This window comes from Capsicum annuum, unplaced genomic scaffold, assembly GCF_002878395.1.
Source record: "Capsicum annuum cultivar UCD-10X-F1 unplaced genomic scaffold, UCD10Xv1.1 ctg3524, whole genome shotgun sequence".
Taxonomy (NCBI): domain Eukaryota; kingdom Viridiplantae; phylum Streptophyta; class Magnoliopsida; order Solanales; family Solanaceae; genus Capsicum; species Capsicum annuum.
The window spans coordinates 172442-186649 of NW_025842141.1; positions in this window are offsets into that span (position 1 = coordinate 172442).

The following is a 14208-nucleotide window of genomic DNA, read 5'->3' on the forward strand; positions in this document are numbered from 1 at the left end:
GTAGCGTTAGGAGAAAATTGACTGAAGCATGCCAGGTTGGTTGGGAATCGTCCTAGTATGGTTCGTTTAATTATTCGAGTCCATTTGGGTGGTCAAACGGGCAAAATGGTGTGAATGGGGCATTTTCAGGCCAAATTGGTGTGCTATAGCCCACGGTTTTGTGGGTGGGCCCAAGGTTTGGGGGTCTCATTAGGCATAAATCAACTGGGGCATGCCATGGACGTTGAGGATAGTCCCAATATGATCCATTTATTTATTCGAGGCCATTTGGGTGGTCAAACAAGCGAAACGGCTCGAATGAGGCATTTTTGGGCTAAATCGGTGTGCTATATCCCATGATTTTAGGGGTGGGCCTGGAGGAGTCATTTTGGGCATTTTGGGGCGAGGATGGGGCATTTTGGGCCAAATTAGTATGTCGCGGGCCAAAAATTAAACGGGGGTGGGCCCAGGGTCTGAGCGTGCTGTGGGCAAAAAATCAATTAGGGCGCGCCAGGGAGGTTGGGGATCATCCCAGTGTGATCCGTTAAGTTATTCGAGGCTATTTGGGTGGTCAAAAAGGCAAAACGGCAGAAACGAGGAATTTTTAGGCCAAATTGGTCTGCTATAGCCTACGGTTTAGGGGGTGGGCTCAGGGTTCCGGGGGTATCGTGGGCCAAAAATTGATCAATGCGTGCCAGAGAGGTTAGGGATCGTCTTAGTGTATTTTGTTTATTTATTCAAGGCTATTTGCGTTGTTAAACGGGCGAAATGGCATGAACGGGTCATTTTTGGGTAAAATTGGTGTGCTATAGCCCACAGTTTCGGGGGTGAGCCCGGGGTCCGGGGATGTCGTGCTCCAAAAATTTATCGAAGTGTGTCAGGGAGGTTAAAGATCATCCCAATGTGGTCTGTTTATTTATTTGAGGCCATTTGGGTGGTCAAATGGGTAAAACAATATGAACGAGGCATTTTAGGGATAAATCGATGTGCTATAGCTCATGATTTCAGGGGTGGGCTCGGGGTCCGGGGATGATGTGGTCCAAAAATTGATCGGGGCATTTCCTGGAGGTTGGGTATCATCGTAGTGTGGTTTGTTGTTTTATTCGAGGCTATTTGGGGGTTCAAAAAAAGAAATGGCACAAATAGGGCATTTTCAGAATAAATCGGTGTGCTATAGCCCACAATTTTGGGGGTGGACCGTGGGTCTAGGGTTTTGTAGGCTGAAAATCGATCGAGGTGTGCCAGGGAAGTTGGGGATCATCCCAGTGTGGTCCATTTATTTATTTGAGGCCATTTGGGTGGTCAAACAGGTGAAATAGTGTGAACAGGGCATTTTTCGGGCCAAATTGGTGTGCTATAGCCCACGATTTTGGGGGTGGGACCAAGGTCCCGGGGTGCCGTGGTCCAAAAATTAAATGGGGTGTGCCAGGGAGGTTGGGGATTGTCCCAGTGTGATCCATTTATTTATTCGAGGCTATTTAGTTGGTCAAACGGGAGAAATGGCATGAATGGGGCATTTTTTGGTCAAATAGGTGTGCTATAGACAACAATTTTGGTGGTGGGCTTGGGGTTTAGTGGTGTAGTCGGCTAAAAATCGACCGGGGCATGCCAGGGAGGTTGGGGATCATCCTATTGTGGTTCGTTTATTTATTCGAGGTCATTTGGGTGGTCAAACGAGCGAAACGACATGAACGGGACATTTTTAGGCCATATTAGTGTGCCATAGTCCATGGTTTTGGGGGTGGGTCCAGGGATACCATGGGCAAAAATTCAATTAAGGCGCGCTAGAGAGGTTAGGGATCATCTTAGTGTGATCTGTTTATTCTTTCGAGGCCATTTGGGTGGTCAAACAGGCGAAACGGGGCGAACGGGGCATTTTTAGGCCAAATCGATGTGCTATAGCCCATGGTTTTGGGGGTAGGCCTAGGTTATGTGGGTGCCGCGGGCCGAAAATCAAATGGAGCATGCCTGGGAGGTTGAGATCTTCCCAGTGTGATCTGTTAAGTTATTCGAGGCCATTTGGGTGGTCAAAAAGGCAAAACGGTGGAAACGAGGAATTTTTGGGCTAATTCGGTGTGCTATTTGCCCATGGTTTTGAGGGTGGGCCCAGGGTTTGAGGGTGTCGTGGGTCGAAAATTGACCAGAGCGTGCCAGAGAGGTTGGGGATTGTCCCACTGTGGTCCGTTTATTTTATTCGAGGCCATTTGGGTTGTTAAACGGGCGAAACAGCATGAACGGGTCATTTTCAGGCAAAATCGGTGAATAGCCCACGGTTTCGGGGGTGGGCCTGGGGTCCGGGGTGTTGTGGTCCAAATATTTACCAGGGCATGCCAGGGAGGTTGGGGATCATCCCAATGTGGTTCGTTTATTTATTCAAGGCCATTTGGGTAGTGAAACAGGCGAAACAATGCAAACGGAGCAATTTTGGGATAAATCGGTGTGCTATAGCTCACGATTTCTGGTGTGGGCCCAGGGTCCGAGGGTTCTGTGGTCCAAATATCGATCGGGGCATTTGCGGGCGGTTGGGTATCATCTTAATGTGGTCCATTTTTATATTCGAGGCTATTTAGGGGTTCAAAAGAATGAAATGGCATGAATAGGGCATTTTCGAAACAAATTGGTGTGCTATAGCCTACGGTTTCGAGAGTGGACCAGGGTTTTAGGGGTTTCATGGGCTGAAAATCGACCGACGCATGCCAGGGAGGTTGAGGATCATCCCAGTATGGTCCATTTATTTATTCGAGGCCATTTGGGTGGTCAAACGGGCGAAACGGCTCAAACAGGGCATTTTCGGGCCAAATTGGTGTGCTATAGCCCACGATTTTGGGGGTGGGCTGATAACGCTCAAACTACACTCTTGAATAGGTGTAAGCGATCGTTTTCAATATAAAACCCAACTAGGTTGGGGTCGAATCCCACAGGAAATATGGTGTGAACTCAAGTCGTTTGCGATTTAATTTACTTATAGTTTAACATTTCCTGAAATGGGGGTTTAAGTTTTACAAATGATTGTTTGTCACTTTAATTTCGATGTTTGCAACCAAGATTTTATGAAATAACCAGAATTATGTTCACTAGGGCTTATGGTACATGACAGATGCTAAAAGTGACTCAAGATTCTCACGGTGGTTAGGATAACAAGCTATCTTTATCAATGATATGCTCAAATGTCTCTCGACCTATTTAACCGTTTAATTTCCTAATCCTCTCGGACCTAGGGAATTTCTGTTCACTGTCCAAATTTTACCTCAGGTTAACCAACCTTGTTACAACGCTGATTATTAAATGAAGTATTTTCGAGTCCTTGTTGATAATTCACTTACTGCTGTATATGATTTCTTTCTCAAGCAAATCAAAGTAGGGGTGTACTGTTTGCAACCAACAGACGTTAATAAAAATCTCAGAATTATCAAGAATTCCTAACGCCTATTAAAGCTTGAGTATTTAGCACGTCATCACGACCTAACCCTAGATCCCATAATTCAGGTTAACAGAGTTTAGCCACTCATGATGCAATGAACGAAACACATAATTGAATTCATAATTGAGAATATTAACTTACAGAGATGTATAATAATTAGTGAATCGTAGATTAGATCACAAAGGAAAACCCCCAAAATAGTTGTATTGTTTGAATCCAAAAAGATAGAGAAAGAAATATCGAAAAATATTCTCCAAGACTCAAAGTATCCAACTCTCTTTAGAATATGATGATGATGAATGAATGCCTTAGAAAACCCTAAAAAAAGATTTAAATAGTTCAACCTAAATAAGGAAATAAAATTAAAGTTACAACTTTTTCTCGGAATAGACGACGACATTCCTGACAGCTTATCAGGAGTTTGACGGCTAATCATGGATGTCGTTAGTTCCTCTGCACTTTTGGCTTCTGCTGTCTAATCCTGACAACGAAGATAATGACGTATCAAGAGTTTGATAGCTTGTCGCCAATGTCATCAAAACTTTAACTTAGCTTCCAAGTTCTGCCTAAGTCTGACGGTGCTCCTGACGCCTTATAACCATCATGATGCTTTATTACAAAATATCGTCACAATTTCTCTTCAACTCCTATTCTTTGGTTAACGACGACGACATTTATGATGGCGTATCACACTTTTAACGTCATATCACTAAATATCGTCAAAGGCTTCAATTCATGCTTAAGTATGACGACATTTATAATAGCCTATCACAGGGCTGCCGACTTATCACAGATGTCGTCAGCCACACTTCTCTTTAGATTCCTCCAGATTTCAACTTCTTTGCTTCCATTCTTGTTGGTTCTCTATCCCATAAGCTTAAACAGTAAAATCAGACATAAACAAATAAAAAACGATAAAAGTTACTTCAGACTTCGCAATTATTCTTGGTTAAAGGTCTTAAATATGTTAGCAATTTCTCACACAACATGGGCCCAGGGTCCTAGGGTGCCGTGGTTGAAAAATCAAATGGGGCATGCCAGCGAGGTTGGGGATCGTCCTAGTATGATCCGTTTATTTATTCGAGCCTTTTTAGCTAGTCAAATGGGTGAAACGGCGCGAACGGGGCATTTTTGGGCCAAATCGATGTGCTATAGCTAATGATTTTGGGGGTGGGCTGGGGTTCGGTGGTTTCGTAGGCCAAAAATTGATCGGGACATACCAGGGAGGTTGGGAATCATCCTAGTGTTGTTTGTTTATTTATTCGAGGCTATTTGGGTAGTCAAACAAGCAAAACGACATGAATGGGGAATTTTTGGGCTATATTAGTGTGCCATAGCCCACGGTTATGGGGGTGGGCCCGGGATCCGGGGATGCCATGGGTCAAAAACTGACTGGGGTACGCCAGAGAAGTTGAGGATCATCCCAGTGTGGTCTGTTTATCTTTTCGAGGCCATTTGGGTGGTCAAACGTACAAAATAGCGTGAACGGGGCATTTTTGGGCTAAATCGGTGTGCTATAGCCCACAGTTTTAGGGGTGGGCTCAGGGTTTGGGGGTACCGTGGTTCGAAAATTGACTGAAGCTTGCCAAGTAGGTTGGGGATCATCCTAGTATGGCCCGTTTATTTATTCAAGTCCATTTGGGTAGTCAAATAGGCGAAATATTGCGAACGGGGCATTTTTGGGCCAGATCGGTGTGCTATAGCCCACGGTTTCATGGGTGGGCCTGGGGTTTAGGGATGTCGTTGGACAAAAATTGACTGGGGCGTGTCAAGGGGTTGAGGATCATCCCAGTGTGGTCCATTTATTTATTCGAGGCTATTTGAGTATTCAAACGAGCGAAATGGCTTGAACAAGGTATTTTGGGGCTAAATCGGTATGCTATATCTCACGGTTTCAGGGTGGTCCCAGAGGAGTCGTGGGTCGAAAATCAACCGAGGCATACCAGAAGGGTTGAGGATCATCCCAGTATGGTCCGTTTATTTATTCGTGGCTATTTTGGTGGTCAAATGGGCAAGACAGTGCGAACGGGGAATTTTTGAGCCAAATCATTGTGCTATATCCCATGGTTTTGGGGATGGGCCTGGTGTACGGGGGTGTCGTGGGCTTAAAATTAACCAAGGAGTGCCAGGGAGGTTGGGGATTATCCAAGTGTGGTCCGTTTATTTATTTGAGGCCATTTGGGTGGTCAAACGGGCGAAACGGCCCGAAAAGGGCATTTTCGAGCCAAATTGATGTGCTATAGCCTGTGATTTCGGGGGTGGCCCAGGCTTCGAGGGTTTTGGGCACCGAAATTGAGCGGGGCATGCCAGGGAGTTTCGGGATCGTCCCACTCCCAGTGTGGTCTATTTATTTATTCGAGGCCAAATCACTGTGCTATTTCCCATGGTTTTAAGGGTGGGCCAAGGGTTTGGGGGTGCCGCAGGCCGAAAATTGAATGGGGCATGCCAGGGAGGTTGGGGCTCGTCCCAGTGTGATCCATTAAATTATTCAAGGCCATTGTGTGGTAAAAATGCAAAACGGTGGAAACAAGGAATTATATCAGTGTGATATAGCCCACAGTTTGTGGGGTGGGCCTAGGGTTCGGGGGTATCGTAGGTCAAAAATTGACCAGGGCGTGCTAGAGAGGTTGAGGATCATCCCAGTGTTGTTTGTTTATTTATTTAAGGCCATTTGGCTTGTTAAAAGGGCAAAACGGCGTGAACGGTTCATTTTGGGGCAAAATCGATGTGCTATAGACCACGATTTTGGGGGTGGACCCGGGGTTCGGGGGTTTTGTGGTCCAAACATTTATCGGGGCATGCCAGTGAGGTTGGGGATCATCCAAGTGTGGTCCATTTATTTATTTGAGGCCATTTGGATGGCCAAACATGTGAAACAGTGCGAACCGGGCATTTTTGGGCTAAATTGGTGTGCTATATCCCATGATTTTGGGGGTGGACCTAGGGTTTGGGGGTGCCGTGGTCCAAAAATTGAATAGGGCATGCCAGGGAGGTTGGGGATCATCCCAATATGATCCGTTTATTTATTCGAAGCTCTTTAGATGGTCAAACGAGCGAAACGGCGCGAACGGGGAATTTTCGAGCCAAATCGGTGTGCTATAGTAAATGATTTTGGGGGTGGGCTTGGTGTTCGGTGGTGTCATGGGCTGAAAATTGACTGGGGCATGCTAGGGTGGTTGGGGATCATTCTAGTGTGGTTCATATATTTATTTGACGCTATTTGGGTGATCAAACGAGCGAAACAGCGCGAACCGGGCATTTTCAAGCAAAATCAGTGTGCTATAGCCTACGATTTTAAGGGTGGGCTTGGGGTCCGGGGATGCCATGGGCCAAAAATTAACCCGGGCATATCATGGAGGTTGGGGATCATTCATGTGTGGACCATTTATTTTTTCAAGGCCATTTGGGTGGTTAAACGAGTGAAACGGCGTGAATGGGGAATTTTCTAGCTAAATCGGTGCGCTATAGCATACGATTTTAGGGGTGGGCTGAGGGTACGAGGGTGCTGTGGGCTAAAAATTGATTGGGGCGTGCAGAGAGGTTGGGGATCATCCTAGTGTGGTCAGTTTATTTATTCGAGGCCATTTAGATGGTCAAACGAGCAAAATGATGCAAACGGGGCATTTTTGGGCCAAATCGGTGTGTTATAGCTCGCGATTTCGAGTGTGGTCCAGGGGTCTGGGGGTACCATGGTCCAAAAATTAACCGAGGCATACCAGGCTGATAGGGGATCATCTAGTGTCGTCCATTTATTTATTTGAGTCCATTTGGGTTGTCAAACAAGCGAAATAGCGTGAATGAGGCATTTTTGGGCTAATTCAGTTTGCTATAACCCACGATTTTGGGGGTGGGCCTGGGGTTCGAGGGTGTCGTGGGCTGAGCATTAGCCGGGGCATGCTAGGAGGTTGGGGATCATACCAGTGTGATCCGTTTATTTATTCCAGGCTATTTGGGTGATCAAACAGGCAAAACAACGCAATCCGGGCATTTTCGAGCAAAATCAATGTGCTATTACATATGGTTTTGGGGGTGGGCCTGGGATACGGGGGTGCCGTGGGCTATAAAATAACCAAGGCATGCCAGAGAGGTTGGGGATCATCCCATTATGGTCCATTTATTTATTTGAGACTATTGGGGTAGTCAAACAGGCGAAGGGATCGTCCCAGTGTGGTTCATTTATTATTCGAGGCTGTTTGGGTGGTCAAATAGGAGAAACGGTGCAAACGGGGCATGTTCGGACGAAATTGGTGAGCTATAGCCCACAGTTTTGGGGGTGAGCCCAGGGTCCGGGGGTGCCGTGCGCAAAATTTTAACCAAGGTGTACCAGGGAGGTTGAGAATCATCTCAGTGTGGTTCGTTTATTTATTCGAGGCCATTTGGGTGGTTAAACGAGTGAAACGACATGAACGAAATGATTTTGGGATAAATCGGTGTGCTATAGCCCATGGTTTTAGGAGTGGGCCCGAGGTCTGGGGGTGCCGTCAGCCAAAAATCAACTGGGGCATTTCAGGGAGGTTGGGGATCGTCCCAATGTGGTCCATTTTTTAATTTGAGGCCATTTGGGTGGTTAAAAGGGTGAAACGGCGTGAATGGGGTATTTTTGGGCTAATCGGTGTGCTGTTTCCTATGGTTTTGAGGGTGGGCCCGAGGTTCGAGGGTGCTGTGGCTTAAAAATCGATCGGTACGAGCCAGGGAGGTTGGGGATCATCCTAGTGTGGTTCGTTTATTAATTTGAGGCCATAAAGATGGTCAAACGGGAGAAATGGCATGAATAAGGCATTTTTGAGCCAAATTGACCGAGGTATGACAGGGAGGTTTGGGATCATCCTAGTGTAGTCCATTTATTTATTCGAGGCCATTTGTGTGGTCAAACGAGCGTAATGATGCGAATGGGGTATTTTTTGGCCAAATTGGTGTGCTATAGCCCACGATTTTTGGGGTGGGCCTGGGGTCCGGTGAATTCGTGGGCCAAAAATCAACCAGGGCATGCAAGGGAGGTTGGGGATCATCCCAGTACAGTCCGATTATTTATTCGAGGCCATTTAGGTTGTCAAACGGGCAAAACGGCGCGAACATGGCATTTTTGGGCCAAACCTGTATGTTATATCCCAAGGTTTTGGGGGTGGGCCCAGGGTCCGGGGGTGCCTTAGGTCAAAAATCCATCGGGGCATTCCAGGGAGGTTGGTGATCATCCCAATATGGTCCATTTATTCATTCGAGGCCATTTAGGTGGTCAAACGAATAAAATAGCATGAATGGGACATTTTTGTGCTAAATTGATGTGCTATGGCCCACAGTTTTAGGGGTGGGCTCGGGGTTTGAGGGTGCAGTAGTGATACAGGACTAATGGCCACCTTATCTTCTAATGACATCTTTAGAGGCCAACACATAGAGGCGCCCAAGACTTGGTTACCTCGAGGATACGAGAAATGTATGGAGGACCCATTTTGAGCAGGCCATTACACAAACCCGTGTGTGCAAGGTTGAGTGGGGGCTTACTTCTGATGCCAATTTGAGACTACAAGTTTTGAAGTGTGACCCCATGGTTTTGGAGCATTGAAGAAGCACCCTTTATTTAGGGTATTTTGGGGTTTGCACATGTTAAAGAAACAACCCATGACCTCCCCTTTCATTAAGGGTATTTTGGTCCATTATACTATGTAATAAGCTAGGCTATATATAGTCTCTTATTAGGTCTTTTTTCTTTAGTTTTTGAATGATGAATGTATGAAACACTTGAAAATTCTCTCTCTTGAGAGTAGACCACTTTAGTGTAGTCTTAGTTAGGGCTTGGGAAAGCCATACTTAGTATAGGGCTTGGAAAAACCAATATTGACCTTTTCTTGAAAACGGTGGATCTTGAGGTGAGTTGGTTTCCTTAGCGGTCATCATAAGAGTGTGGTTTTGATTATTACATTCATTAGCGTTAGTGTTGAAATACCCTTGGTTCTTAATCTTGTAATAATCTTGGTCTCACTATCTATCTTTTCATTATTTTGCAAATCCGTGTGTTTTTGTGTTTGTCATCTTGTATCCCTTTGTGTTGCTTGTTCTTCTCACGTTTTGTGGACTATTTTGGCATCTTGGTGGGCTGTTTTTGTATCATTTGGTATCAAATCCATCATTGATTTCCTTCCCATGAGATCAATCTTGGGCTTGCTATCTTGAAAAATCACAAAAATAGTGTTGGAAAAACTGAAAAACGCAAAAAAAAAGTAATCTGTCCCATTTTTGTGTTTGGGTCGAGATCTAAAGCTTGATTTTCTTGTGTTTTTTATGTGTTTTGTTGTTTTTAGTGTTAGTCCCTTCTTCACTAACACTAATAGAGTCTACATCTAATATTTGGGCTAAATCTAAGTGGTTCTTGAATGTTGGAAGGTTGTTGATATTGTTGTTGAAGATTGGTGGCTGGAAAAATATTTTGTTGATGTTGTTGTTGAAGATTGGTGGCTGGAAAAATATTTTGTTGATGTTTTTGTTGAAGATTGGAGATTGAATATGTGTTGTTGATGTTTGGGAGGTCAACGTTAACCTTAGAATTCCAAGATTCAAAGTTGTGTTCTTGGTGTTCTTCAACATCTTCATATCTTGCTGATGAGAAAGTGGTTTGTTTGATCTAAAATCAAAGAAGAAAGAAGGTGTGGTCTTTTTTGTCTTGAAATAAATTCCAAGACTATTATAAAAGAAGAAAGGGGGCCAAAAGACTTTCAAAAGGTCTTATTACCAAAAGAGAGAAAGGGATCTTCCCAAGACCTACAAAAGAGAAAAGGGAGACAAAGGCTTCAAAAGGTGTTTTGCCAAAAGAGTGAAAGAGAAGTCAAGCCTTTTTTTTTTAACATTGAAAAGCGTCTAAGTTTTGTTCTTTCCCCCCCAAAACCGAAAATACACTCTTTCAATTGAACATTGATCAATACAAATTAAAAACAAGAAAAAAAATTCCTCAAAACTTTCGACAATTTTCAACAACCAATGAGAGGCGGCCACGTCATCACCGAAAGTGCTTAAGCTCAAAAATTTTAGATTCTTAGTTTCATTTTATTGTTTCATTAGTTTCATGTCTTGATTCTAGAATCAATTAACAACTAGTAATCACCTACTTATTTGTAGATTAATTATTGAATCTGTTTCTTTCGTGTCTTCATTATTTGTGTGTTTTTATCGTTTTTAACTCGTAGTAACTTCTTTGTTTCAAGTTCGTAAGTAAATTTTTTTTTTTGTGTCTTGAGTCTATCAAATAAGAATCATTTCCAGCCGCCATGTATAATTGATATCCTATTGACTACCGGAGTATAAACAACTTTCAATATTCGCCGCTTCAATTGTGAGAATCACAAAAGTGGGTGTATACGAGCCTTGGTGAGGAGCCTTTACTACTAATCTTATTTGTTCATTGTTTAGGTACAAAGGTGATATAAGGGGAACATGTCTTCGATAGACGAGGATTATTGTGACTACAACATGGGAGACTATGATTGTAGTGAGGAGTTTTATGGCTATGAAGTTGAGGGAGATAGCGGAGGCTATGAAAATAGCCATGATCAAAACTTGGGCAGATGTGAGAGTTACGGTTTTGAGGGAGAAAATGAGGTGAATGAAGTGCATAGTGCTTATGGTGAACTTGGAGATAATGTAGGACCTCGTGATGGATCTTATGATGACATTGAGGCATGTGAGGAGTCTTACACTTCTCACTCCGAACCTAGATTTGGTGTTAGGAATAACCCCTTCATTCATAAAGCTTATGAGAGCTATGATGAGAGTTTATGTGAGGAGTATGAAGATTCATGTCCTCCACCTTGTAGTACTTCTTATCAAGGTCGATATAGTGTGAATGGTTATACTATCTCTAGTGGAGGTTGTCCAACGAGAAGAAAAGGGTATGCATCTCCAAAACCGAGAGGTACTCGTATGCCTTACAATATTGATCCAAGAAGGAGTGTACACTCCGGAAAGGTGAACATTTGTGGGATACCGGGCTGCCTTGTTGTGTTAAATGATAGGTACTATAGAAACTACATCCTTCCATCCATGGTTGACTACTAGGGGTTGTTTTGCGAGCCTTTACTTGTTCCATACTTCTTGGATGGGTTTAAGGTTACCGAGAGGGTCAAAGTTGTCTTGTGCCAATTTGAATACCACGAGGAGGTGTGGTGCGATATTCTTCCATTGACATATGGTTATGTATGCTTAGGTGCCAATTGGTTTGCACAACATAGTGTTCCAAATGTGCAAAATTGGCCTAATGTTGTTAGAGACCGGTGGGGAAATCACCTCATGACATACATGCTACCCGAGCTGCAAAAAGAAGTGAATACTTACTCCAATCCACATGCTTATGAGAGATAAAAGATTGAGAGGAGTAAGGGTGTGCAAGGTGGTAATCCGAGAGTGGAAAAAGGAGAGGTTGTTTGGAGTGAAGTGAGGGGTTTGCCACCAAACCGAGTTAACATTATTTGTCCTTCTATTTCTAAGGACATTTGTGTAGGTACCGACATGGAAAGTGAAGGAGAGCAATGCCGAAGTGAAGTTGCTGCCCAAGCTTATGGAGGACCTTTACAATACAACAAAGGAGAGTCGACTCAAGAACTTCAAGGTAAAATAGCTAATTCTTACACTTTTTTTTGTACGTGAATGATAATTGTGTGGCTAGTAGCCCATTGAGTGTGACTAGTAGCTTACTTACTTGTGAGTCTAATGATTCTTTGCCTTTTGTTGATGATGTACATGTTGTGAGTGTGGATACACTAGTTGATCCTATTGAAGACCAAATTGACTCTTCTTGTAAGATCAATTTATGTCTACCTAGTGTTGAAGCCTATATGTTGAACGGAAGTACATCGTCTTGTGTAATTGGTGTTGACCAACCTATTTGTGAAAATTGTCCACCACTTGAGTATTGTGTGATGTGATTAATCAAACTCAAGTGAGTGAAGTATTTGAAAAAGTTAGTCAACAAAAGGGGAGTGAACCCGAGAGCTATTCTTGGGACAATCTTGTGCTTGAAACCGCTTTGAAACTTGATATTGATCTCTTAGAGAGTGAGGAACTTGCTTGTTACAAATCTGTCCATGGGTTGGATCATGCAGTCATTAGGTATAATGTCTTGTTTGAAAATGATATAAACACTCCTAATGATCCTAGTGGTGAAAAAGATGGTATAGCTTACCTTGGAGGCTATAGACTATATGTTAACCCATTATGGTGTGACAACATTTCTCCTAAAGATGAAAATCTCTTCTTGGAATATGAGAGTACTCTTAAGGGTAAGGAATGTGTAGTCTTGGAAGTTACTCCTTCTACTTTGTGTGAATTTATTGTTCAGACTACTCATGGTGATGATTGGGAAACTAGTAGTGAGTACACACATGAGCGCACCTTAGTAGAAGTCGACTTGAGTGATACTTTTCTCTACTCTCTATTTTGTTTCGATGATATGTATGCTATTGTAGAGAGTATGTCATTTAGTTTGGGTGGAGACCACGGGAAAGGGGAGTGTCGTCTAGACCCGTATTTATGGCCACTCTTCCCGTTTGACCCCGGTGCCAAATATGGAAATGGTGATGTTGGTGCACCCAACTTGTTGGTTTGTCTATATGAAAAGCAAAGTGTCACTCTTGGTGAATCCCATAACCAAATCTTTCGTATATCTTTCATTGAGTTTTTAGTATTTTATTCAAAGTATCCTTGGTTATATTCCAAATATGCGCAACCTTGGCATGTTGAGATGATTTGTTGTGCTAACCCTAACCCTCATGCCATGAGGAATTTGTAGTTGTTTGTTCTCTCTTCGATTTTGCAAGGTTTGGATTAGAGGTCGAATACTTTTTTAGAAGGGGAGGATGATACAAGACAAATGGCCATCTTATCTTTTGATGACATCTTTAGAGGCCAACACATAGAGGCTCAAGACTTGGTCACCTCGAGTATACGAGAACATGCATGGAGGACCCATTTTGAGCATGCCATTACACAACCCGTGTGTGGAAGATTGCGTGGGGGCTTACTTTTGATGCCAATTCGAGACTACAAGTTTTGAAGTGTGACCCCATGGTTTTGGAGCATTTAAGAAGCACCCTTTATTAAGGGTATTTTGGGGTTTGCACATGTTAAAGAAACAACCCATGACCTCCCCTTTTATTAAGGGTATTTTGGTCCATTATACTATGTAATAAGCTAGGCTATATATAGTTTCTTATTAGGTCTTTTTTCTTTAGTTTTTGAATGATGAATGTATGAAACGCTTGAAAATCCTCTCTCTTGAGAGTAGACCACTTTAGTGTAGTTTAGTTAGGGCTTGGAAAAGCCATACTTAGTATAGGGCTTGGAAAAGCCAATATTAACCTTTGCTTGAAAATGGTGGATCTTGAGGTGGGTTGATTTTCTTGGCGGTCACCGTAAGAGTGTGGTTTTGATTATTACATTCATTAGGGTTAGTTTTGAAATACACTTGGTTCTTAATCGTGTAATAATTTTGGTCTCACTATCTATCTTTTCATTATTTTGCAAATCCGTGTGTTTTTGTGTTTGTCATCTTGTATCCCTTTGTGTTGCTTGTTCTTCTCACATTTTGTTGACTGTTTTGGCATCTTGGTGGGCTATTTTAGTATTAAGTAGGCCGAAAATCCATTGGGGCATGCCAGGGAGGTTGGGGATCGTGCCAGTATGGTCCAATTATTTATTCGTGCTCATTTAGGTGGTAAAATGGGTGAAACAAGGAAAAAGGGTATTTTCGAGATAAATGGGTGTGCTATAGCCCATAATTTTGGGGGTAGGCCATGGGTCAGGGGGTGTCGTGATCTGAAAATCGA